We start from the raw sequence: 26719 nt of genomic DNA, 5'->3' as shown, positions 1-26719 counted from the left end.
AGCTTTGTGCTAAGCTGGAAATGGAAATGTTTGGTGGGTCCCTTCCCACAGACTGTTGAGGACTACTGCCTTGCCCTCCTCTCCTAGGCAGGTTGTCCAACAGGCCATGGTAGCCCCTGGGGTGATGGTCACATAAGGCAGTGGAGGGAGGAACAAGAACTGGGAGTATATGCACTGGGGGTCTCTGCTCCTTGCCCTGACTCCTTTGTTGTAGACCAGAGGTTGTGTTCCCGGCACAGGCAGGCAGGTAGCCTGGGGTTCCCCATGGAGGGCTAGAGCTAAGAAAGGCTTTGAAGTTCAGCAGGCTATGCTATCTCCCTTTTCTCATTTTTAAAATAGAGAAATATTTCCATTCTCTTACTTCACAATGCTGTTAAGAATTAAATGTGAATTAATTAATGAAGAGTTAAAGATTAAATATGAAAATAAGTAAGAAGAGAAGGGAGACAAGCAAGACATCTTCAGAGCCAGGCTGGTTTGCCAGGCTCCTCTGTGATCCTTGGGCCACTGCCAGCTTGGACCTTGGTCCAGTGGCCCAGGGCCACTTCTCACCTGGACCAGGGATGTGAAGACCAAATACAGGAGGCCCTGCCCTTCTGAGTGGCCTTTAATCCACACAGGATTGTTTTCTCTACCAAACAGACCAAAAGGAAGGAAAGCCAGAGAGACATTAGTTCTTTTCTTAGCTCCTAAATGGCTGACATTTCAGGAAACCAAAATTCTGAATGGGACCAGAGGGGATTTCAATTCATCCTGCCTGTCTGCAGGCAGAGTCAGTCTTACATGAGGATTCTGTCACACAGGGTGTACTTTCAGAGGTTCAGGGAAGGCCTTGTCCAAAAATCTCTTCCAAACTTATTTGCTCATGCTTGAAAATCCATTGTTAGAGCTTTATCTCTGACACAAGCCAAATGTAGGTTTTGTCTTCTGTACAACTGGCACAAGTCACACATGTAAAATTATATCAGTCACCTCAGTTTGAATGAATAAACCAGTCCTTCCTGAGAACAGGCTTGGATGGAGAGGAGAGGACTAGAACATTGTAGGCAGCAGCCACTAAGGCCGGAAGAGGAAGATGGGAAGGTGTAGAAGAGAAAGAATGCAGAAGGATGTAGAGCTGGTAAAGAGTTTTCACCTGGACAGTCAGTTACAGTCTCCAAAGTACCCAAAAAAACTATATGTAAAAAAAAAAAAAAGAAAAAAGAAAAAGAAACCACCCCCCCCTTAAAAAAAATCACACTCTATGATTCGATTTATATCTAGCAAATGCAAACTAATCTATAGTGACAGAAAGCAGATCAGTGGTTGCTTGGGAAGGGTTGGGGGTAGGTAAGATAAGAGGAACGACAAGGGGCATGGGGAAACTTGGGGGGTGATCAGTATCTTGATTGTGATGATGGTTTCGAGAATATATATATGGGCCAAAACTTATCAAATCATACACATTAAGTATGTGCAGTTTACTTATTATATCTCAATTATACCTCAATATAACATTTTTTGGAAAAGAGTGAAAAAAAAAAACCCCCAAAACTATGTGAGTACAGTATACCTGCCAAATAACCCATCTCACACAACTCTGGTAAATTCTGGCAGAAACAAGTGTTTTCCAAGAGCACACCTCAGCTCTCTGAGAATCAGGTATTCTCTCTGTAAATTGGTAGACATGAACTAGACAATCCTAATATCCTATCCAGATATCATGATCCAGACTGTCAGGGTCAAATATGTTAACCGATAGAAAACCATTATTAAAGCCTAAAGGATCTGATAAAAATGCAAGGCAGGGATTATTAAATAACCAACATATATAGAGATATTGGGCAAAAATAGTGGATTAAATATGTGCATCTAATTTCACTATATCTAAAACTCCATTAAGAGGGATTTTTTCCCCCAAGGGCAAAGTCTCCAATAGGGCTCCTTAGAAAGAAAAACTATGACATCAGAAATGAAAAACTTAATGGATGGATTAGAAGATAGATTGAAGAAACTTCCCAAAAAGTAGAGTAAAAAGACAGGGATAGAAACTAGGAAAGAATAAAAGAAAGGGAAGAAAGAAACTAGGAAAGAACAGATGAGAAATTCATCTGAATAGCTGAATGGCAGGAGTTTTAGAAACACAACAAAGGATACAAACTAATTCAAGAAAACACTCCAGAATCAAAGGTCATGAGTTTTCAGATTGAAAGGGCCACTGAGTGGCCAGCACAATAGGTATGTCACTGTGAAATTTCTTAACATGAGGGACAAAGAAATCCTACAAGGTCACATGCAAAAAAGGCTTTGGCCTCAACAGCAGCCCTGGAAGCTAGAAGACAATGGAGCCAGGCTATCAACGTTCTGAGGCAGACACACAAGGTTTAAAAAAATTTCCCTCTAATGAACTCTCAGGAAGTTCTAGAAAATACATGTCATCAAAAAGAGGGAAGAAAGCAGGAGATGAGAAGACATGGGATCCAGAAACAGGTGATCCAACACAGGAAAGAGGCAAGGGAATTCCCCAGACTATAGTAAAGGGAGGATCCAGGAGGCCAGCTGTAGTCTCCCCCTCTGAGCAGGAGAGAAGCTCCAAGAGACCTTCCTTAGAACAAACTGAGAAGACACCTGGGTAACTGGGAGAGTTTAAGGCTAATTAGTGATAAGATCTTAGAAACATACATGTATGAAAAAAAAAAGATAATCAAACAAAAAGATATGTTGTAAAGGAAAAGCAATGGTGGTTGACTATGTGGCTTAGCTGTGAGTCACACTTGCATTGTTATAATAACAAGTGCACTAATTATTGATCCACCAAAAATTACTGTATAAATCTATTGAGAATAAGGGGGCCTGGGAAGTGTGCATTAAGTATAAAAGGGGTGAGTGGAGAAAAGGGAGCTGAATCCTCATCTCCCATTGTGGGAAGTCAACAGATAATGCTTGAACTGAAAAATCAGGAAGTAGGAATACAAACATGTTATTTATAGATAGGTAAAAGAATTAGTTAAAAAAAAGTTGAAAATGGTCCCTCCAGGGAAGGGGAAACAGGGGTGGGGGGGTGGGGTGAGGGGAGCGGGTGGAGGGAGGCTGAGGACTGCTCTTTGTCTTAATAAACCTTGTAGAACTGGTTGACTTTTTAAATTATGTGCCTGGTATAAAAATAATTTTAAAAAATTAGTGTGGTGAATGAATAATGAAATTAACACTTCTTGAGGCCTATTATGCCAACAGTCGTTCCCCATGTAGGTGCTAACCTGCTGGCGCTAGGTTTTCTGAGCTACTGGTCATGGAAAACACACGTATGAAGGTGCTTCCATTAGGGAAGTAACATGGGGGCTAATCCCATACCTGTGCTTACTGCTGCCTCAATAAGTTACTTAGACTAAGTCTCAGCATCTCACCTTGAGAAATCCTGTGAAGGTTTTGCGAATAACTGTCTACAGAATACCAAGTATGCAGGGCTTAGATCTATAGCTTCAGTCCTAATTTGGAGAAGAGCAAGGGATAGAAGTGTAGTGAGTGGGACAGAAAAATATGCGCTCTGCTAGTGACAAACAGACTCTGGCTCTGGCAGCAAGAATAAGAAGGAGGTCCTGCTTAGGGTTGGTTCATAACCAAACATTGGACTTTGTTTCTTGTACACTTGTGTCTTTAGTGAAAACTGAAAAGTTTCTGCTTCGGGATGTTGAAATGGAGACTCCATAGAGTAGTTTATGAGACTGAGTCCTCTTGTCAGCAGCCACAGTATGAGGCCAGATCTCAGTACAACGTATTATGTGGAAGAAAAACACCCTAAGCTAGGAATGAAAAGACCCAGCTTCCAAGATCCCCTCTCTGACACTTACTGCTTTGTGACCCTGTATAAGTAACTTACCCTCATGGCTCACTTTTCTCTTCAGTAAAAGGACTTGACTATATGCTTTCAAGCTTCTGTTCCTGGCATGTAACAAAGTAAACTCCCTGAGGGCAGGGACCGTGTCTATATTGTTCTTCATGGACTGTATATTGCATTCTGTAAAACCGCTGTAGTCCCATGATATGCAAATTTGCAGGGGAGCGAGGGGGAAAAGAAGAATCAGGTTTTTGTTTTTTGTTTTGTTTTTTAGAGAGAGAGAGCGCGCAATAGGGGAAGAGAGGGAAAATCTTAAGGAGGCTCCATGCGCAGCATGGAGCCTGACATGGGGCTCGATGTCACAACCCAACCCTGGCATCATGACTTGAGTCAAAACCAAGAGTTGGACACCTAACCAACTGATCCACCCAGGTGCCCCAAGAAGAACCTTTTGAGGGGAGGTTTTTTCTTTCTTATTTTTCATTCTTTGGGTTTTTTTTCCTGTTGTTTTTTGTTGGCAGGACACACCCAAAGATCCAAATGTGTATTAAAAAGAAATGGAAAAAAGGAAAAAAAGTACCTAGCACACTGCCTGGTACATTGCAGGTTTTCAATACCTATTTGTTAGATGAGTGAAATAGAAGATAAAGACAGTTCATTAGACTCTTCAAACTGGAAAATGACCCCAGCCAATGAAATTAACTACAGGTGAAGAAAAAACAAAAGCCTAGCAAAAAGGAAAAAAGGTCTTTGTGGTTGCCCCAGCTAAATAGGAATGGAATTGGACTCAAGTCCCAACAATGTGGGAGCTCAACAGAGGGTAGGTCAGCACAGATTCAACAGGGAAGGGAAGGAGCCACATCTTGGGATATTTAGAGGAAAACATCTGTGCAACAAAATACTATTCTAAGCAAACTGGTAAAGTTTGGCAGTGGAACAAGACACAGTCAAAAGAGCACACAGTATTTGGTTCAAGTTCTACCTCTGCTACTTGCCTGTTAGGCTGACTCTCTAATGTCTGAGGCTGTTTCTTTTTCTAAAAATCAGGGCTAATAATAGCATCTACTTCATAGAATTTTGGTTAGCATGGAAGTAAGTTAGATGTGGTATGTGAAGAAAATATTTTGCAAGCTATAAAATATAGATTGTTAATCTGATTGGCCAGGATCCCTCCTAATTAATCTCTCACTAACAAATCAACATGGATTATTCACAGTTTTTTTTTCAGCCATCTGTTTGTCACTTTGAAAATCAAATGGAAGGACCTTGAAAGGTGGGTAAGTTTTGATAAAGGAGGGCAGGAGGAAGAAAACATGGGCAGTTAGAATCTAGGGAGGGATGTTGCAGAGGCTGCTCCTGAATGGTCAAGAGCAGATAATCCCAAGGCAGAGCATTAAGAAGACTGGTTCAGGAGCCAGAAACTGGATTCTAGACTTTGTGATTGGATGAACCTGTGAACCCTCATCTGGGTGGTTTTCTCATCTGTAGAGGAGAGGTAACACCACCACCTCTGTTTTCTTGGAGGCTATTGTAATGTCACGTGAGACAGTGGATGTGAAGAATTTTTAAGAATTATTTATCACCGGGGTGCCTGGGTGGCTCAGTCGGTTAAGCGTCCGACTTCGGCTCAGGTCATGATCTCACGGTCCGTGAGTTTGAGCCCCGCGTCAGGCTTTGTGCTGACAGCTCAGAGCCTGGGGCCTGTTTCAGATTCTGTGTCTCCCTCTCTCTCTGACCCTCCCCCATTCATGCTGTCTCTCCCTGTCTCAAAAATAAATACACATTAAAAAAAATTAAAAAAAAAAAAAGAATTATTGATCACCATCTCTGCAAATGGGAGATTATCATTCCTTTAGAACAGTATGGATGAGGTGACAGGAGGCCCATGTATAATAAACCTTGTCCACTGTTATGGACTGAATTGTGCCCCCCCACCCCCCGCCACCCCAGATTCTTATGAAATCCTAACCCCTAATGGGACTGTGTTTGGAGACAGGGCCTTTAAAGAGGTGGTTAAGATTAAATGAGGTCAAGCATGGAACCCTAATCCAATAGTACTGGTGTCCTTATAAAATGAGAACAGACAACTAGGGATGTATACTCACAGAGAAAAGGCCATGGGAGGACACAACAAGAAGGTGGCCATCTGTAAAACCATGGAGAGAGAATGCAGGAGAAACCAAACCTGCTGACACTTTGATCTTGGACTTCTAGCCTCCAGAACTGTGAGAAGTAGATTTCTGCTGTTTAAGCCCCCCAGTCTGTGGTATTTTGTTATGGCCACTCTAGCAAACTAGAACGCTCACCTAAACAGTTTTGATTCCTTTACTCCCTTTCCCAGAACAAATTCTCCCTTCATACTGAAGAATAATGCACAAAAATGGTTCCTAGAGGCACTCTGGCCAGCCAGCAAGGGGAGGAGGCAATGCGGCTGGTGGTCAGGACCCTGTTAGGAGCTTGTCCTGTCTAGTTGTGGATTATGTTCCTGAATTGCTGAGTGAATGGAAACCGGCTTTGTCTGCTCTTAGACACCAAGTTTGCCTTCTTTTGCCTGTATGCCAAGATTCTGAAGCTTAACAGAATGATAAGCTGTTTAAAGAGCTTGTAGTCCAAGGGAAGGCTATAGGTCCATGATTAAAACTTAACTTTCCTCTTTGTTATGTGCTGGGTAATTGAAATAATGATACCTTAGAAATAGGAGATAAAGTTTAAATCTTGGTTGGGAACTCCAAAAGTAATTATGTGGACTTCTTATTTTTTATGTTAATTTATTTATTTATTTTGAGGCGGGGGAGGGGCAGAGAGAGATGGGGACAAAGAATCCCAAGCAGGATCCCTGCTGTCAGTGCAGAGTCAGACGTGGGGCTATCTCACGGACTGTGAGATCATGATGCGAGCTGAAATCAAGAGTCAGATGCTTAACTGACTGAGCCACCCAGGTGCCCCATGGGCTTCTTTTGAGGTTGAATTCCATTAGAATTAAAAAGACAAATCTGGTAACTCTGCATTACTCCTCACACATTAACTTAATAGGTTTACTCATTCAACAAATTTTCTTAATCACTTACTACATGCCCACTTCTATTCTAAATCATAGATACAATAAGAATACAATAGACATAGCTCCTGTTCCTATAGAGCTTACAGTTGAGTGGGAAAATATAGATAAGAGCATGAGGATAAAAATGAAACTCTATGGCCTGGCATTTAAAAATTCAGTTAGGGGCACCTGGGTGTCTCGAGATGGTTGAACATCTGACTCTTGATTTCTGCTCAGGTCATGATCTCAGGGTTGGGTATCGAGCCCTGCATTGGGCTCTGCGCTGAGCATGGAGCCTGCTTGGGATATTCTCTCTCTCTTCCTCTGCCCCTCTCCCCCATGCTCTCATTCTCCCTCTAAAATTTAAAAAAAAAATTAAAAAGTAAGAATCCATTTCAGTCTGGGCCCAGTCAACCTCTATAGTTACCTTCTACACTCCTCCTCATATGCCTTGCTCCAAACAAATCACGCCAGTCAAACCTTTCTAAGCTCTGTACTTTCATTCTTATTCCCTACCTAGATTGCTTTCTATGCCTATTTAAATCCTATCCATCCAGCAAGGTGTGGTAGTAGCCCCTAAGATGGCCCCCCAGTGATCTCTGCCTCTTGGTATTCACACACTTGTATGTGGGCTGAACTTAGTGACTTGCTTCTAATGAAAAGAATCAGCAACAGTGACGGGATATCACTTGTGAGACTAGGTTACAAAAGGACCGAGGCTTCCATCTTGGTCTCTCTTAAGGGAAGCCAGCACTGTGGAGAGGCCTATGTTATGAGGGACTGAGGCCTTCCAATGACCACTTCAGTGAACTTGAAATTGTTTTTTCCTCTACCCCCTTGTTCAGCCTTTAGGCTGGGAGCTTGACTGCAATTTCATGAGAAACCTTGAGCCAGAGTGGCCAGCAAAGCTGCAACTGGTTTCTTAACCCACAAAAACTGTGACATAATATTTATTGTTTTAAGCTACTAAGTTTTGAGGTAGTTACTCAGCAATAGACACTATTGTTACTCAGCAATAGACACTAATACACAAAATGGGGTAATTTGTTATACAACAGTAGATAACTACACACAAGACCTAGCTCAAATTGCTCCCCTGAATTTTCTTTGACCTAGCCTAGCCCAGAGTAAATTCTGCCTCCTTTGAACTTGATGTAGACCAACTTCTCATTGGTCATTTATACTTTTGAAATATTAGCTACTTTCTATCTTCTGTTTCTGGTCCTTTCCAAATAACCAAAGTCGGTAGCTGCTTAAATTACTTGCTCAGAATAAGTACTTGGCAAGGTAGAGAAGGAGGTTTTAAGAGGGTAGAATTTTGTATCAGAAAGGAGCTTTTGAGGCACCTGGGTGGCTCAGTTGGTTAAGTGACTGACTTTGGCTCAGGTCATGATCTCACCATTCCTGAGTTTGAGCACTTTGTCAGGTTCTGTGCTGATAGCTCACAGCCTGGAGCCTGCTTCAGATTCTGTGTCTCCCTCTCTCTCTGCCCCTCACCCACTCATACTCTGTCTCTCTCTCTCTCTCAAAAATAAACATTTAAAAAAAATTTGTTTGGGGCGCCTGGGTGGCGCAGTCGGTTAAGCGTCCGACTTCAGCCAGGTCACGATCTCGCGGTCCGTGAGTTCGAGCCCCGCGTCGGGCTCTGGGCTGATGGCTCAGAGCCTGGAGCCTGTTTCCGATTCTGTGTCTCCCTCTCTCTCTGCTCCTCCCCCGTTCATGCTCTGTCTCAAAAATAAATAAACGTTGAAAAAAAAAAAATTTTTTTTTTAAAAAAAATTTTTTTAAAGAAAGGAGTTTTATTTCATTTTTTAAATGTTTATTTAGTTTTGGGAGAGCGCAAGTGCGGGGAGGGGCATACAGAGCGGGACAGAAGATTCAAAGCAGGCTATGCACTGACAGGCTGACAGCACAGAGTCTGATGCGGGGCTCGAATTCACAAACCAGGAGATCATGACCTGAGCTGAAGTAGGACACTCAGACAACAGAGTCACTCAGGTGCCCCTATTTCACTTTTGGTGGCTGATAAATGTCTTATAGGTGGAAAGTTGAGGCAGAAATTAGAAAAGGGACCACAGCCAAAAAGAAAAAGAAAGAAAGAAAGAAAAAAAAATGAAAGAAAGAAAAGGCACCACAGTTTGGGAAGAACTAATTTTTGGTCTTCATCAAAGTGAGGCATCAGCAGCCCATACTAACAGCCAATTCTCCTTGTAAATTCTTTCTAGTGATTTCCTTCTTATTGTGTGAGGAGCTTAACCTGTTGGCAGTTGTGAGAAGCAACAGAGAGTGGCTCTGGGGCACTGGGGTCACTTCAGAGGAGGGAAGCCAATTGTTTTCTCAGGGCCCCTCTCTCACGTTTATTCTTTCCAGGGCCTCTGTAGAAGGACTGTGCTGAAGACCATTTCCTACACGTAGCACCATTTATTTAAAACATGCACCACATATACACAAAAAAAACCAAATGCAAAGGAAAAAGGGGGAAAAAGGCTGCTGAAGACCAGAGTCACTAAGAGTTCAGGCTAAGAATAGACAAGAACTCTGAGAGCTGCTTGGCTATGTGACCTCCTGCAGGGGCCTGGCAATAAGCCCAATCCAGCTTTGTTTTTTCTATGTCTTTACAAAGAACAAGCACTAGCTTGGGAGTCAGGAGACCTGAGTTCTAGGCCTGGTTCTGCCAGTACTTTCTTCTGTGAACTTGAGTGAGTACTTCCCCTTTCTAGGCCTCAGTTTCCCATTTGTAAAATGAAAGACACTAGACTCCAAGATTTTCCAATTCCAATACTGAGAGAACACAAAGGAAAACTAAAAGACTTATCGTAGCTTTGTCATTAAGAACCACACCTATCTGTGCCTCTGTTTTCTCATCTATAAAACAACGTGATATATTCATTCATTCATTCCTTCAACTAATATTTCTTGAATACCTACTATGTGCTAGGCTTGGTGCTAGGGATACAATGGTGAGCGAAGACAGATATGGTCTATGTTCTTGTGGAACTTCTAGTCTATAGGGGTAGAGGAGAGGGGGGACTGTAAGCAATCACATAAATGAGGGTGTTATTGATGCCAAGATAAGTATGACAAAGGAAGGATCATACTTGGTTCTTGGTGACCAGGGGATGGAATAGTCACAACCTCCATCAATTTCAACGTTCTGTGATCTAGTAGGCATCTCTTCTGGGAAGCACAGAGGAACCCTTTGAACAAGTTATATCTCAAAAACCAAAAACAAGACCCCCCAAACTCATATCTCATACCATAGCTATTTTTCAGCTCAATTAACCCAATCAACCATCTATTGTGTACCTACTACAAGGAATCAACCTCCCAATTCCTGTCTTCCCGGAGTTTACACTAGTGGGCAGAATGGATTCATAAATTGACATAGCTATAAAATGTCTCACATCATTCTCTGATTGCTAATTATGTGCTTTAAATAATAATGTTTCATAAGAGTTAAGAATCAAGTGGGGATTTGGATGTGCTAGGGGAATCGACAATTTCTTGGAAGTAAAAATTGAGATATGTGCTGAAGGTTTGCTACATGGTTTCAGATGAACAGAAACAATGATATCAGGGTACAATGGCCTTATCCCCTATGAGTAAGGCAGTATGGTACAGGGTACATACAAGAATGATCTAAAGTGGGAGATTCTTAAATCCCTTTTGGGGAGGAGGGATTCAAGCCTCACTTTTTGTCAAGGGCAAGAGACCTCTTCTGTGACCCACTCTGAACACCATCCCTTGGATTAGGAGGCCTGCTTCTGATGCACATCCTGACTTGGAATGACTATCTTACTTCTGAGTCTGTTATCTCATTTGTAAAATGAAGGGGTTAGATTATATCTAACACCCCTTACAGTGACCAGAAAGATGATTAAAATCTGATTCTTGTAAGAATTTTTATTATTTCATTTTTAAACTGGTGGTTGCTGCCATGGAATATGAGCTATGGAATTTTGTTTTTTGTTTGTTTGTTTGTTTGTTTGTTTTTTGTTTTTGAGCTATGGAATTTTGGACAAGTTATTAAATTTCTAAGCCTGACTTACTTTCTTTTTTAAATTAGTTTTTAGAATAAAAAAGTAACACATGCACAGATTTTTAAAAATCAAACATTACAAAAGACTATTATGATGGTTACAGAGTTCTTGTTTGGGGGGTAAAAAAGTTTTGGAAAAGGTAGTGATGGTTGTACAACTTTATGAATGTAATTAATGCCGCTGACTATATGCTTAAAATGGTTTAAATGGAAAATTTTATATTATACATATTTTACCACAATTAAAAAAATTAATAATGTAATACAGCAAAACCACTGAATTAAATAATTTAAATGGATGGGGCACCTGGGTGGCTCAGTCAGTTAAGCATCCAACTTTGGCTTAGGTCATGATCTCATGGCTGGTGAGTTTGAGCCCCGTGTTGGGCTCTATGCTGACAGTTCAGAGCCTGGAGCATGCTTTAGATTCTGTGTCTGTGTCTTTCTCTGCCCCTCCCCTGCTCATATTCTCTCCCTCTCAAAAATAAATAAACATTTAAAAAATTAAAAAACAAAACAAAACAGTATCTGACTTCGGCTCAGGTCATGATCCTGCAGTTCATGGGTTTGAGCCCCGCATTGGGATCTTTGCTGACAGCTTAGACCCTGGAGCCTGCTTCAGATTTTGTATCTCCCTGTATCTCTGCACCTCCTGCTCATCCTCTATCTCTCTCAAAAATAAACACTAAAAAAATTTTTTTAATAAACGAATACAAACGATTTAAATGGGTGAATGATATGATATGTGACTTGTATCTCAGTAAGATTGCTGAAAAAGAAAACTTAAAAGACAATAGTGTGCCAAATTAAATACATAAATAAAAATAAAAATAAAATGTGTATCCACTAAAAAAACACATAAAAAACAAAAAACAAAGAAAAAAACAAGTGTACCATAAGAGTATATTCTCTAGGGGTGCCTGGGTGGCTCAGTCGGTTAAACATCTGACTCTTGATCTCAGCGCTTGATCTCAGGGTCATGAGTTCAAGCCCCATGTTGGATATACCCAGTGTGGAGCTTTTTCTTAAAAAAAAGAAAATTAACATTGCAAAATTGACTTCTATAGAGTCCAATTTATACTCCTACCAAGAAATCATTCATCCATTTTATTCATTCAACCAATATTTGAGTGCCTACCATGTGCCAGGCACTATTCTAAACCCTGGAAACACAGCAAATGAGCAACAACAACATAAAGACAAAATCCATTCCTTAATGGAGCTTACAGTCTTGTAGGGGGAAAGGGAAAACAAAAAAGTAAAATATATAGTATTTCATGTGGAACTAAGTGCTATAGCTAAAATAAAGCAGAGAAAGGAGTGTTGGCCAGGGGTGGGGGCTAGAGATTTGAATAGGATGTTTAGGGGATGAGAATTCTTAAGCCTCAGTTTTCTTATCTGTAAGATGGGACAATAACAGTGCCTATCTCATAGGACTGATTATTGAAAGAATTCTATGAAATTATATGTTGCACATAAAAATGAATATTTCCTAAATGGAAACTATCGTTATTATAAACAACCTTATAGCTAGGAAAAACTGTGGCCTAGGGAGGAAAAATTTGCTTAAGGCCCCAAGAAAAACTGTGGTTGGGTAAGAACCAGAACCCAGGCCTCCTGATCGTTCATGCAGCATACTTTCAAATATACCAAGGGACCAAAAGCACTAAGAAGCCATCCTCCCAAGGGCTGTTAATGGGCAACATGGCTTTAAGTTGAAGAGCTCTCTGGGAATGTGATTTTCACATCAACAAGAGGGGAGGGAAGATGTGGGAGTACATTAGGTTCCTCTTCGAGGAGAAGCAGGCCAACTTCACTCTGGCCTAAGGCTGAGCCTGCTGGGGTTTACTCACAAGACGTCAGATCCAGGATGGTGCTCTCAGCCAAAGGCAACAAGCTTTCTGGCTGCTGCTGGCCCATCTGCTCTGATGAGACTCTCCCAAACCCTGATCTCCCATTGGTTTCATTCCAAGGAATCTCCTGGAGGAAAGATAAGCAGCAGTTATTTCACAGCTGTAGAAATAGTAAGTTCTAGAGGGGTATTTGTATCTGTTTGGCTGGGTGAGATTTTCAAGTAGGACAAGCAGTGGTGGTCTCTCAACTCTCTCTGTGCCTTTTTCTCACCCTGTGGCATCTCCTCTAACCACCCATAACCAGTTACCCACTGCTTGCCTGGGCCTTCTGCTTAACCAGAGCCCTCTCTCTGCCTGGGTTCTTTGCTTCAGCCCTATCCTTTCTTCATTGAGTCTCATTCTCTTCACTCATCCTAACCCCTCCTTTAAAAGAAGATGCTCACTAATTTAACAGATTCAGTACAGAGCAGGATTCAGAGAAGTCAGCATTCTGGGCTTGACCTCTATTAATGTGTGTATGAACTTGGGCAAGTATATTATCTTTTTTTGGGCCTCAGTATCTTTATCTATAAAGATGTTGTATGTCATTTCAAATACCATGGAGTAGATTATTCTGCAAAGGGCAGAGACCCTAGTGATCTACCTAAAGACAAAAAAGTACACAGAGAAATGGTGAGGCTAAGAGCAGAAATTTTCAGAGTGAAGATGCCAGGGCCCCTAAAATGCTATTAAAAGGTGTGTTATGATGACCAATGTCTGGTGAATGGCATCTAGGATCTGGTCCTGGGTCAGCTATAAGAAGTTCCCACCTAGACAAAAGACCTAGGTTTTAAAGTCTATTCCTGTATTGAGTAGGCCTCAATGCAGGGAAAAATCCAAACTAGCTTTGCACCATACCATGTCCACTCTTGAAAGTGCAAACATAAGAAGTAAAAAGAGCTTTAGCAGGTCACCAACAGTTACTTGAACATCACAGGGCAGGACTAGCTGCAGGTTTCCTCTGCAAGACTAAAAAGAGGAAGGGGGAGAAACACTCAACAAAAGGGATCTTGAACTGAAATTTGAGAAACTGACATAAGAAGATTTCAAAAGATGTTAGAACTATAAGCAAATGTGTGAGTGTTTCCACTTTTGTTTAAACTGTGTCCAGTTACATTAATGGACATTAATGCTGGGGTAATTTTAAAAAATTTTTTTAATGTTTATTTACTTTTGAGAGAGACAGACAGAGTGTGAGCAGGGAAGGGACAGAGAGAGAGGGAGACACATAATCAGAAGCAGGCTCCAGCCTCTGAGCTGTCAGCACAGAGCCCAACACAAGGCTTGAACTCACCAGCCTTCAAGGCTTGAGATCATGACCTGAGCCAAAGTCAGGCGCTTAACTGACTGAGCCACCCAGGCGCCCCATCTGCTGGGGTAATTTGAGAAAACTTTAAAATCTTAGTGACTATCACTAATATGTGCTCTCTCTCAAGGTGGTGTCCATAATCTTAACTTTACACACAGAGAAAGGCACAGGGAATGGAGACCTGAGATTCCAAATTCTGAAAGAAACTGTGACCCTCACTACATCATTGTCCCTGCCTGGAAAAACAATCCATACACCCACAACAATGGTGCCCCACAGTTGGGTTGACAACAAAGTCTCACAGGCTGGAGTCTTGCAACACTGTTGGCACATCAGAAGCACTTGCAGATGCTTAGTACTTGGGTTGGTAAATCTACCAAGCCTGCTTAGATCCTATCCTCTCCCTGCTGGAACACTGATCTAGTCAGACCTCCAGAGTCAGCAGCATGTCCTAGCAGAGAAACACTGAAGGAGGGGTGGCACTGTTTTCATGGAGTCTTCAGTGACTTTCCACTGAGCTGTGGGAAAATTTGACAGTTGACTGTGGCTGAATCATAACTCAGAGGTCCTGACCACTCAGATCTTTGAAGATTCCTTTCATTCCTTTCCCAAAAGGGGAACCTGGCACACTCCAATTGGTTAATTCCATTTACCTTCTGTTCCTTGCAACCACATGTAGGTGCAACTGTGTGATCTCAGTGGTGGCAAGAGTATCAGAATAACAGCATCTATAACAGGCTATAACTATAATAGCTTCTATTTCTCTAGTACTTACTGTTCTCAGGCACTTTTTATAGATTTTTTTCATTGAATCCTCATAATGATTAGTGGGTTACTCACTATTAGTATCCCTAGTTGACAGATAAGGAAACTGAGGCCCAGAGAGGCTAATCACTTGCCTACTGTTGTACAACTTGGGTGTGAGGTGCTGAGATACTGTAGCATCCTGACTCCCAAAGTCTGTGCTCCTAACTATTATGTTATACTGCATCCAAACACCAGCACAGTCATTCCGAGCTCAAAAGCACTTCAGATATCATAGATCAACCCCTAGATTTTGCAGCTGAGAAAACAGACCTAGAGGATGATGGGAATTACCTCGTGACAAAGCCAGGATTCGAGGAAGGCTCTTCACTCCAGGGTTCAGGGCTCTCTGTTATATCAGAAGGCCTTGGGTTCTCTGCATCATCTTAAGAATCTGGAGTTCTTTGATATTTTATCACTTATTCTTTAGGGAATGGAACTTAAATTTATATAAACATAAAAATACTTTCATATAGTTTTTCTACCATATAGTGATCCTCTAATTCTTCCTACCCCTTTTTAGAAAGTTGTTTTTTTTTTTTTTTTAACTTGGCTCCTTTTTGCTTTCTCCTTCTTTTTTTAAATCCCAAGAAAGTGAAAGCATTTTCAGATAGGATAAAAAAATCTTTAAAATCTTTAACCAACTTTCCCTTCTTTTACCAAAGTACTTTAAACACTGCTATTCAGTGATGATTTCTAATTGTCAATCATCCAGTTAGTGTTTTATATCCTCACTCTACCCTCTTCTGCTCCCCCTTCTTAGGAGATGATCAACTTAGGCTTGGTATGTCCCCTCAGCTCCCTGTGTCCATCTCCAGGCCTTACTCTGTTCAGATTCTTCTTTACATCCTGCCTCTTGTCATGGCGATAGTATTCTTACTGCTCCTGAGGCAGCCTCTATACAGTGACATTGGCCCCATTCCTTCCCACCTCCTTCTAAATCTGAACCAACAAATTTTAAAGGAGTGAGAAAGGCCTGGAAACAGTAACATGTGGTGGAAAGTATTTGGTCTTTGTAGCCCAACAAATCCTCACCCCTCTGGGTAAGTTAGTTAGCCATGCCAAGCCCCATATGTCAAGTGGACAGGAGACCCCACTTCAAGGTGATGATGAGAATGGAATCAAATAATGTGTGAAAGGGTTTGTAGGTAGCCCAGCACACAACAGACACTGCCTTCTCCACCTTCTGGCTCCTTCCCTTTTTTTTCACAAAAAACATTCAAAAGAGCTTCATTTTTTCAAATAGCCAGATTTCATCCTCAATGAACTGTTCTTTCTCCTTCTTGTCATTCCAAGCTTATTGAACGTTTATCCTCACAGTTGGCCCTTCCTTCTCCCTATTCAATTCATTTTGGCCACTATATATTGAACTGCTAGGGACAGCTTAGCCCATTTCAGTGCTCTCCCAAACTCTAAATTCAATACACACTTGTGAATTGACCCCTGGAGCATTAACAACTGCTTGGCACTCTGACCTTGAGTGGCCTGCTCATTTCTGCATCTCCTCTGACTTCTGTGAACATTGCTGTCTCAGTCACTTTCAACCTCTCATCTTTCTGCATCCTGTGTCCAGGTGCTCTCTTCCACTCCCATGGATTCAACCCCAACTATTTACTCCAGATCACAGGGTATCTCTTTGGAGGTTCCATAGGTATCTAAATCTCTAAATTCGCTTTCCCCCCCCCCCCCCCCATGGCTCTTGTTTCCCAAACGGTTTCACCATCAAACTAATGTTCAAGTGAGAAGCCTGAGTTATCTTGGATGTATTTTCTATCCTCCATATTCTGTATTTGAGTAGTCACAAATCCCTTTTATTCCCACAGTATCTCCTAAATTCACCCTCTCTATGTACAGTGCTAAGTTCAGGCCTTTGTCATGCCACAGCTAATGCTCTAAACTGGAAGCCCTTGCTTCCAGTCACCCACCCAGCTCACCCTCTGCTCAGATCTGTGATTTACCTAATTAATAGATCTGAGCATTAATCATCTGCTCTAAAATCTTCCTTAGCACTGACCATAGAAAATCCTGAATATTTATATCTCTAGCTCCCCATTAGAATGGAGGCATCTCTTATTAATATCATATCCCACTGCCTACTAGAGTCATTAAATATGCATTAAAAAAGCTTATTAAATGAATGAATACAACCCCAGAACAATGCCATGGATAGTAGAGAATATGAAAGAAATATAATATACTCCTTATCATCTAGGAGCCTATATTCTTTTTGGAGAGACAAAATAAACATAAGAAACTACAGTATTAAGTACATAAACTGAGATACAAACTGCAAATGCCAGAGCAGCTCAGAAGAAAAAGGTGGGTGTAAGGTGGAACTTCTGGTGAAGACCTCACACAGGAGGAGAGAGTTCCTGAGGACCTTAAAGGATGGGTGGGGTTTGCAAAGGGACAGTGGAAGGAGCAGGATGCTCCAGGATGGAAATGGTATGGTAAATAGCACCAAGCATTGGCTGGACAAAAAGGAGTGTGACCTAATGGGGAGATGGGAGATTATGTTGGGGGACAATGAAACCAACCTGGAGAGATAAGGTGGTCCAGAAAACAGAGACCCTCAAGAGTCAGGAAAAAAGGAGTTTTCCTCGAATAAGAAAGCTGTAACTGTTTTTGAGTGCTCCAATAATGCAAAAGCAACCATACACAAAAGCTATCATAACACAAAAGCTACCTTTTGATACACACACGCATGCTCTTTTAATGCAGCAGAGCTTTGGGATAGATACTATTATCACCATTTTACAGATGAGAAAATGAAGCACAGAGTAGGTAAATAACTTAATTGGGGCCACACCGCTGTGTAATAAGCACTGTTGGCACAGATAAGTAACATAGTTCCTGCTTTCAAAGATATCAAAATCCAAGCAGAGACGGGTACTCGGGTACTCAAATTAGTACCTCATAAATAATTACTTATAAATCAATGTGTTAGGTCTTGTAACAAATACATACATACGATGGGAGTGTTATTTTAGGAAAAATAACCTAAAACAGCTCTATTAGGAGACAAAAGAAATCAGAGAAATGAGCTTCCTAGAGAATACGGTGATCCAGGCCAGCTCCAGCAAAGAAGGTGATGGTGGTGGATAAAGTAAGACTGAAAAAGGGGCAGACTGCAAGACATTTCAAAGGCAGAAAGGATAGTAACAGGTTTAATGTAAGAAAAAAGAATCAGGGGGCACCTGGGTGGCTCAGTCGGTTGGGCAACCGGCTCTTGATTTCAGCTCAGGTCATGATCTCATGGTTGTGGGATCGAGACCCACCCTGGGCTCTGTGCTGAGTGTGGAGCTTGCTTGGAATTCTCTCTCCCTCTGCCTCTCCCCTGCTTTCAGTCTCTTGCTCCCTCAGAATAAATAAATAAACTTTAAAAATGATTTGAAAAAGAAATAAGAATCAGACTTAAGTTTTCTTTCTTTCTTTTCTTTTTTTTTTTTTTTTTGGAATATTTTATTTATAAGTAATCTCTACACCCAATGTGGGGGTTGAACTCATAATCCTGAGATCAAGAGGAACGTACTCCATCTACTAAGCCAGCCAGGTGCCCCTACACTGAAGTTTTTTTAAGTCTGGGAAGCTGAAAGAAGGATGTTAGTAACCACAGGGTGCCTGTGGCTCAGTTGGTTAAGTATCTGACTCTTGGTTTGAGCTCAGGTCATGATCTCGTGGTTCACGAGTTTGAGCCCCACATCAGGCTCTGTGCTGAGCTTGCGGAGCCTACTTGGGACTCTCTCTCTCTCCTTCTCTCTGCCCCTCCCCCACTCACTCTCTGTCTCTCTCTAAATAAATTAATTACTAAAAAAGTTTTTTTTAAAAAAAGAAAGGTATCTTCATTTGAAGGCATACTGAGTTGAAGACAAAGTAGGACTGTTCTGCTCTGAGATAATGTAATAGGTCTTACTATAGTTAGATTTAGAAATGTGACTTTTAAAATTGTTTGTACCCAGGCTTGAGTTGTATATAAAGATAGAATTTTTAAACATTGTAATTAACTCTATGCCAGTAGGATGGCCTCTATGTATTTGCTACAGTTTTATTTTCTCCTCACACTCTGCTAGTCTCTATTATCAATGCTGTTTTGCATCACTTTCCACAGAAATGAGGTATGATTATAATAAAATAAAGCTGACATTTAAACATATAAGAACTTATCTATCTGAAACTGATTACACAAACGCTGTTTTTGTTCAACACTTCTCTGGAAATTCTCTGTTCCGGAGTTGCTTTCAGGGTCAGTCTACAATCCAAATTTTATTGACACAATTTGCTAACATCTGAAATTTGATCACCCATTAACTTAGCTCTGAGTTAATTTTTCTTGTTTTTGGTTTTTCAAAAATAAAATCTTCCTTCAACCTCCCCTCCTTGAAACACTAAACAAAACAAAACAAAACAACCCAAACTAGATTTCTTGAGCATCAGCATTAAGATTATTCCAGAGGTTGTGCCACAGACTCTGTAGGCATGGAAGAGGCTTTCCAAATATCCTGAGGAGTGACAAAATCACTGTGGGGAAGGGTTGCCCTTACTGAGAACTGGGCATTGTATTGCTAATTATTTTACAGATCTGCTTTTCATTTAACCTTTGAAGCAGCCATACACCTAAGTACTATCATCTTATGTGAAAGAATAGGAAAAGAAGGTACAGAAAAGTAACTTGTATTAGTTATAAAACTAATAGATAGCTCTGCCAGGACGTTAAAAACTTATGATTTTGTTACCATACTGTTCTGCTTCCGATAAAATAAGAGCACTGTTGGGGTGCCTGGGTGGCTCAGTCGGTTGAGTGCCAACCTTGACTCAGGTCATGATCTCATAGTTCTTGAGTTCAAGCCCCGCTTGACAGCTCAGAGCCTGGAGCCTGCTTTGGATCCTGTGTCTCTGTCTCTCTCTACCTCTCCCCTGCACGTGCTCTCTCTCTCTGAAAAATAAATAAACAGTAAAAAAAATTTTTTTAAAGAGTCTTTTTAGAAAAAAAATAAGAGCACTGTTTCCCAATGAATGGCAAAGTTATTTAAAGGATAGCAACACTAATATAATCCCATCTCATGTAGCCATAACTTTAATGTTTATTTATTTATGAGAGAGCAAGAAATCAGGTGCATGAGTGGGGAGTAGGGGCAGAGAGAGAGAGAGAGAGAGAGAGAGAGAGAGAGAGAATCTCAAGCAGGCTCCACGCTGTCAATGCAGAGTCTAACACAGGGCTCCAACTCACGTGCTGTGAGATCATGACCTGAGCTGAAGTCAAGAGTCAGATGCTTAATTGACTGAGCCATACAGGCACCCCTAAACTTTTTCTTCTTCTTCTTTTTTTTTTTTTTTTGAGAGAGAGAGTGAGAGACAGTGAGCACACATGTGAGTGGGGAAGGGGCACAGGAAGAGTGAGAGAGAATCTTAACCAGGTTCCATACTCAGCATGGAGCCCTACACAGGGCTCAATCCCACAACCCTGGGATCATGACCTGAGCTGAAATCAAGAGTCAACACTTAACTGACTGAGCCACCCAGGTGCACCGTAGCCATAACTTTTAATACTCCTTTAATTTCATTTGTTTTCCCACTGCTTTCTATAACCTATCAATTCATGAAAATATAAACAACCAGCCATGAAAATTTGTCATAGAACTTGAATTAAGTCTACCTTATAGAAATACACATTAGAAATAGAAATGTTTTTAAATCATCAGACCTGACACCCTCTGATTATATTATTACTATATGGCTTAAGTATGTTATAGTCGGGTCAACAAGCAAATACTATTTCCTTGTCGTTATATAATGTGTTCAACTGAAAGCTATTGTGTATTTACCATCAGGGGTTTTATTCATGAGCACTCAGTTGAAAACAGACAGTAAGTTTTACTTATTCCTCTTTAAATTCTACTCATTCACCACTGGAATGCCATACACATTTATATATAGCAGACGTTTATACTATCTTAAACTGAATTGGAAGCCAGCAGGCTTGAATTATTTAAGAGAAAAACATTTCTACTTGCCCTGCCAACCATGTTGATCAATGCTCACTTAAGTGATGTAATCATCTCCTCTCATTTTGTAAGGTCTACTCTCTCTCTTCAGGTGACTAAGCAGTCTGCAATCTTCCTTCCTTTAATTGGATAATTTTCAGGCTTGTCTGATCCTTCCGGTTTTTACAATTTCACGCAGTCATTTTCTCTTGTGAATATGGTTAATGGTTTCATGGCTAAAATCTCTCTTTAGCACACATCTATCTAGAATTCTCCAGACATCTTTCCATACACTGATGCAGCGCAACGCTTTATCTACTCTGGTGTTCCAGACAGACTGGCTACTCTGCAATGGTCACCGTTTTCTGCTTGCAGTCTTGCTTTTTCTTTTTTTGGATTGACCTTCCTGTGTCCTCCACACATCCTTCCGGCTCAGATGTTTGTTCTCCCACCTCTGGACCTGTGTGGCACTTTCAGTAATGTTATCACATAATATTATAAACACAGCTATTGTTTATCAAGCACTGGAGCCTTATGTATATAATACAAACTACCCAGCTTTTCATCCTGCCCCGTTACAGCTCACCTTCCATACCCTATAAAGTCTGTCTCTTAGAGGCCTACCACAGTGCCTGGTACATAGCAGGTGCTCCAGAAATTTCTATACGGCTACTATTATGATGATGAAAACAAGCACCAAAACTTATTCATGTTTCACCCCAATGCCTAGCACAATGTCTGGCACATTCAACACATGTTTATAAAACTAACCAATGAAGAGAACAAATATTAAGCACCTTTAAGATCCTTGTGAGACAAGCTATACAGCTGTCCATGGACTGCTAAAACTAACTCTTTAAAGTCCAGACAGGAAAAGTACCCAGTTATTAGGTTAACAGAGATGGGGCTGGGGAGCCCAGAAGCACAGCCCCAAAGTCCAGCAGAACACATGATACCAGGTTCAGGAAGCTCTTGTTGGCTAGTAGCTGCAGAGGCTGAGTATGGAAGATGGGCTTCTATGGATTGCTCCAGCACAGGCTAGTATTGGTTTGGCTCCTCAAGTGTAGATGGCATGGTCAGACCAACTCCCTTAATCAGGGAGAAACCTGGGATGGTAAGAAAGGCTTATGGTGATGAAGGGGGCCCTGATTCTTAGCAAACTGAAGCCTTTACCTACAGCACCCACAGAGACCCAAAGATAAGGCTCTGGGGACTTGAGATTTAGCAGTTGGTGGTCAAGGCAGTAGATCATGTTAGAGTCTGGCAAGAACTAGTAGGGCTCAGCAACCAGAGTGAGACTCAAAATCTAGATTCAAGTCTTTGGCAGTGCCAAGTTTAAAAGGGGATGGTGACTGAGATGCCAGAGAAAGACCTGAGTTTAAAGAAAAAAAAATGTAGTTTCAAGTACTGAGCTGAAGTGCAGGAGGGCTTAATGCCTCAAACAGGTAGACTAGTTATTTAATTTGGGGCATTCATTCAAACAGGGCTAGCAGCAAGGTTGAGTAGGATTCAGATCCTGGGACTAAGGGCAGGACTTGCCAGTGGTAAGGTTCCTGGTGGGGCAAAGAGACTGGTATCTTATAACAGTCCTGCAAGCCCTCCATGATGGATCATTAGCACACATTACAGCCTCTCAGAGCACAAAATCTACTTTGCTTCAGTGTTAGGATTTTGAGATACCAGTATCTAAGATGGCAAATAAAGTACAGAACACAAATGCATTTGGCTTGGCTTCACAAATATCTAATTCTTTCTGTATACTTGGTTCACCCATAGGCTGTGTGTATAGCTGTGTACTTGCTTGGTCTCTTAACCCCCAGATAGTGTTTTTCCACTCTGAGCCCCAACCATTTCCAAGTTGAAATTACTCTTTATGGGGGCGGCTGGGTGGCTCAGTCGGTTAGGCATCCAACTTCGGCTTAAGTCATGATCTTGCGGTTCATGGGTTCGAGCTCCACGTCAGGCTCTACACTGACAGTGCAGAGACTACTTGGAATTCTATCTCTCTCCTTCTCTCTCTGCCCCTCCCCTGATCTCTCTCTCTCTCTCTCTCAAAATAAGTAAACTAAAAAAATAAAAAAGAAAGAAAGAAATTACCTTTAAAACCGCAAGACAGTTGTTTCCTCTGATTCTGTGACCAGAACTCCAGTCACTATTATGTCCTAGAATCTAGGTCCACTCACACTAGCAATAAAAATGGTCCTTTTCCTTTAAAAACAACCAAACCAAATACACTACTACTACTACTATTAATAATAAAATCTTCTCATCACCTGATTCTTCAGTAAAACACACTTGTTGACTTTCTCTTCTTCAGATACCAAGCTGTCTTGTATTATTCTATGGTCTGTGTATGCTTTTTTGGATTTAATATGCCTAAGTTGTTTTGTTTTTGTTCATGTTAAAGCAATATACACAAATCATGGGCCATGTGGTTCAACTACCCATCTATGACTGCCTTTCTTCTACAATACTCCCACCAAGTGGTCATCTAGACTGTACTTGAACACCCAGAATCACTGAGAACTAATTGTCTGCAGAGGTAGCCTGTTTCATTTTGGATCACCTATTGGAAATAACTGCTTTGGGCTGAAATATGCCTCCCTGAGTTTCTATCCATTGACTCCAGCTCCTCTCCTTAAGGCCAAATGGAACAAATATATATGCATCTATGTGGCCACCTTCAGATAATCTGAATAAAGTGACAATATTCTTTCTGACTTTGCTTTTTTTTTTTTTTTTTTTTTTGCTAATGTTCCCAGTGCCTTTGACTATCTGTTGTTGTTAAATGTTCTCACCAACATCACTCTTTCTTTTCCGGATGTATTCAAGATGATTTACATGCTTTGCATCTAGCCCAGAGCTAGATAAATTTCAGGTGTGCTCTAGATACTACACCTCTCAATATGCAGCCTAAGGCTTTAACAGCTTTTGTGGCAGCCACATTGTTGGATCACATTGAGCCTATAGACAACTGAGTATCTCTAAATGCCACATGTTTTGCTGCTAAGCCTACTGCATGTTTATGCAATTGTTTCGGGGTGGGGGGGAAGGAGGTAGAAAAGGTTTATTTATCACATGGATACTTCATGAAATTTGGGTCCCAAAAAGTCAACTTGGGATTTTGCCTTCCTAATGATACACAAGTCTGTGCTTAGTTTGCTAACCTAAATGATTAACAAACTAGTGATGGTTCATGTACTGGATTTCAGCTTAGGCTAGTCAGCGTTGCTTTATTTCATGACCTCAAAGCGCAGCCTTCCTCAAAAATTACTCATCATTAAAATGTTTACTATTCATCACCAGAAGAACTGGTGGAAAGAGTATAAATGATTCAGTGCAAAGGCATTATCACCACTGGAAAAACACCTCAAGGACAAGTATCCAGCACATTAAGGATAGTATATTTATGATTTCCCATGGGAATATTATATTCAACCCCTTCTCCTTTATTAAAAATAATTATCTTAAAAATTATCTTACAGAGATAACACTGTGTAGATTTTCTTCCTTTTTTTTCTTTTTTTTTAAAGTAGGCTTCATGCCTAGTGTGGAGGCCAACGCAGGGCTTGACTTCACAACCCTAAGATCAAAACCTGAGCTGAGATTGTGAGTTGGATGCTTAACCAGTTGAGCTACCCAGGTGCTCCTGTATAGATTTTTAAAGATTTTTCAACTTAGCTTATTTGTTTCAAATCAAAGGAAGTGGAATGGATGTTATCCTCATTTTTTTTAAGTTTACTTATTTTGAGAGAGAGAGAGCGCAGCATGAGAAGGGGATGGACAGAAAGGGAGAAAGAATCCCAAGCAGGCTCCACGCTGTCAGCCCACAGAGCTTGATGCGGTCAATCTCACAAACCATGAGATCATGACCTGAGCCAAAATCAAGAAGCCAGCTGAGCCACCCAGGCACCCCTTGTTATTCTCATTTATAAGTAAAGAAACTAAAGCCCAGAAAGGGCATGATTTGTCTATGGTTACATAGCCAAAAAAAGTATAGAACCAGGGTTGAACCCCAAGTCCTTGGGTTGTCCAAGGGTTGTCCAAGTCCAGTGCAGCCCCCACTGTACCCATGGCACTCCAATATAAATGTGGCCCAGTCCTGGCCTTAAGGTGCTAATATCCAAGGAGTTCTCCTCCAGGTGTTAGACAACATGTGCTCTACTTGTCCTCACCATTCACATAAAAAGAGGGGAGGGGAGCCTCAATGAAAGCAGTTATTACAATACTTAACAGATGCCAAGCTCTAGCAATAATGAAATCATAGAATTTCTGAGAATTAGTCCACTACCTTTAAATTAACAGATTAGGAAGTGCTATCAAGTAATTCACCTAAAGCTGCAATTATAGCAAAACCAGGATTAGAACCTATTTATATACCCAGTTCAATGTTCTTTCTGTTACACTGTACTGTTTCTCAAAATACAAGTAGGCAGCTGTCTGTTACCTATAGCTAGGACTTTCTGAAAATGGGATCTGAAACATATTATCTATAATTCAAGAATGTTATGGACAAGGATCCCACCAAACTCCCAATACAAAGAAATATGAACCAGGAGGCTAATTAGAGAGTGATGAACTATGACATACTGAACCAGCAACTTCCCATAAACAGAACATTGCTATATGAAGTAGCCCCCAAGGATGGGCTCCCTCCCCCAATATCTACTGTTGTTGCCACTCAGGATTTGGACTACTTGTATCCTAGATGATCAGGGGGCAAAGGCTGAGAGTCTTAATGAAAGAAGAGGATTATGAATCTGCTACAGCCAATTGTGGTCTTTTCAAAAAGCAGACTAAATAAGTAGGTACTGAGTTTATATATGTAAAAAGGACTCATCAAGTGAATATAAACATTTATAAATACTGATATGGTGTTCGATTTGGTTCAACAATCATTTATTGAGCTCCAGTTACATGTGAAGCTCTGTAGATTCAAAGAAATGTCATACCTCTATCCTCAAGAAAGTTAACAGATTGAATATTATGGCAACACAGAAATGGGAACTTAGGTAAGCCTGAAGGAGCCAGCAAAGGCTTTATTGAAGAGATACTTGAATCTTAAGGTTTGGGTAAGAGCTATACAAGTGAAGAAGGAGCTGAACAAAGACAGAGGCATGAAATGATACGGAATATACAACTAGAAGCAGTTTGACAATGCTGGAATCCAAAATGTAGGGTAGGGAAGAGTGACAGCATGAAATGAGGTCAAATCACGGGCTTTATTCCATGCTCTCTTGGACTTCAGACTAAACTAATGGAGTGCTCTTGAAAAACAGATCACTGGGAATCAAGGCCAAGGGGGAAATTGAAGTTGAGAGGCAGAAAGACTGATTATGAGTTGGGTGAAGTAATTTAGGAAATGATAAAAGCCTGTACAAGGAATGTATAAGTAGCAATAGGAATGGAAAAGATGCATCAGATAGGCCAGATTCCAGAAAAAAATTGAGGCCATTGAATGACGTTATCTGAAGGATGTGGTTTCCTGATCTAAATATTTCTTTCAAGGCCTCTCCTGATACTTCCACCATCAGAGTTTCCTTCTACAGAGTTTGAAGAGTCCCTTACTAAAATGGAGTTGATCAGAGCATTTTAGTGTTGGTCAACTAACATTAAAGTGGATTATGCAAATTTAATATGAGTGAAGAAGGCCTTGCAGGGAAGAACTTGGCTAGTCAAGAGAGGAGAAGCAAGTAAAACAAAGGATAAAGCAAAACAAAAGAGAAAACGTTCAGGCCACTAAAGGCAGACAAAGAAACTTACTAAATCACCATTCTGGCTGAGCTGGCTCTGCTCTGCTACAAAATCCATTTTCAGTTAGCTTGGATATACTATTCCAA

At 40.9% G+C, this 26719-nt stretch overlaps 1 long non-coding RNA gene across 1 annotated transcript in view; it reads right to left on the bottom strand.

The window, feature by feature from the left end:
• LOC147575367 (uncharacterized) overlaps window positions 1–26719 on the bottom strand; it is a 56003-nt gene that overhangs the window by 25042 nt on the left and 4242 nt on the right. Inside the window, exon 2 of the long non-coding RNA XR_015242327.1 lies at window positions 12747–12873. This is a non-coding gene — a long non-coding RNA (uncharacterized LOC147575367). The remainder of the gene's footprint in view (window positions 1–12746; window positions 12874–26719) is intronic.

This window comes from Puma concolor, chromosome D3 (assembly GCF_028749965.1).
Source record: "Puma concolor isolate L17-30 chromosome D3, mPumCon1.1.hap2, whole genome shotgun sequence".
Lineage (NCBI taxonomy): Eukaryota > Metazoa > Chordata > Mammalia > Carnivora > Felidae > Puma > Puma concolor.
The sequence above is the reverse complement of the archived record's forward strand: the minus strand, read 5'-3'. Positions and strand labels throughout refer to the sequence as shown.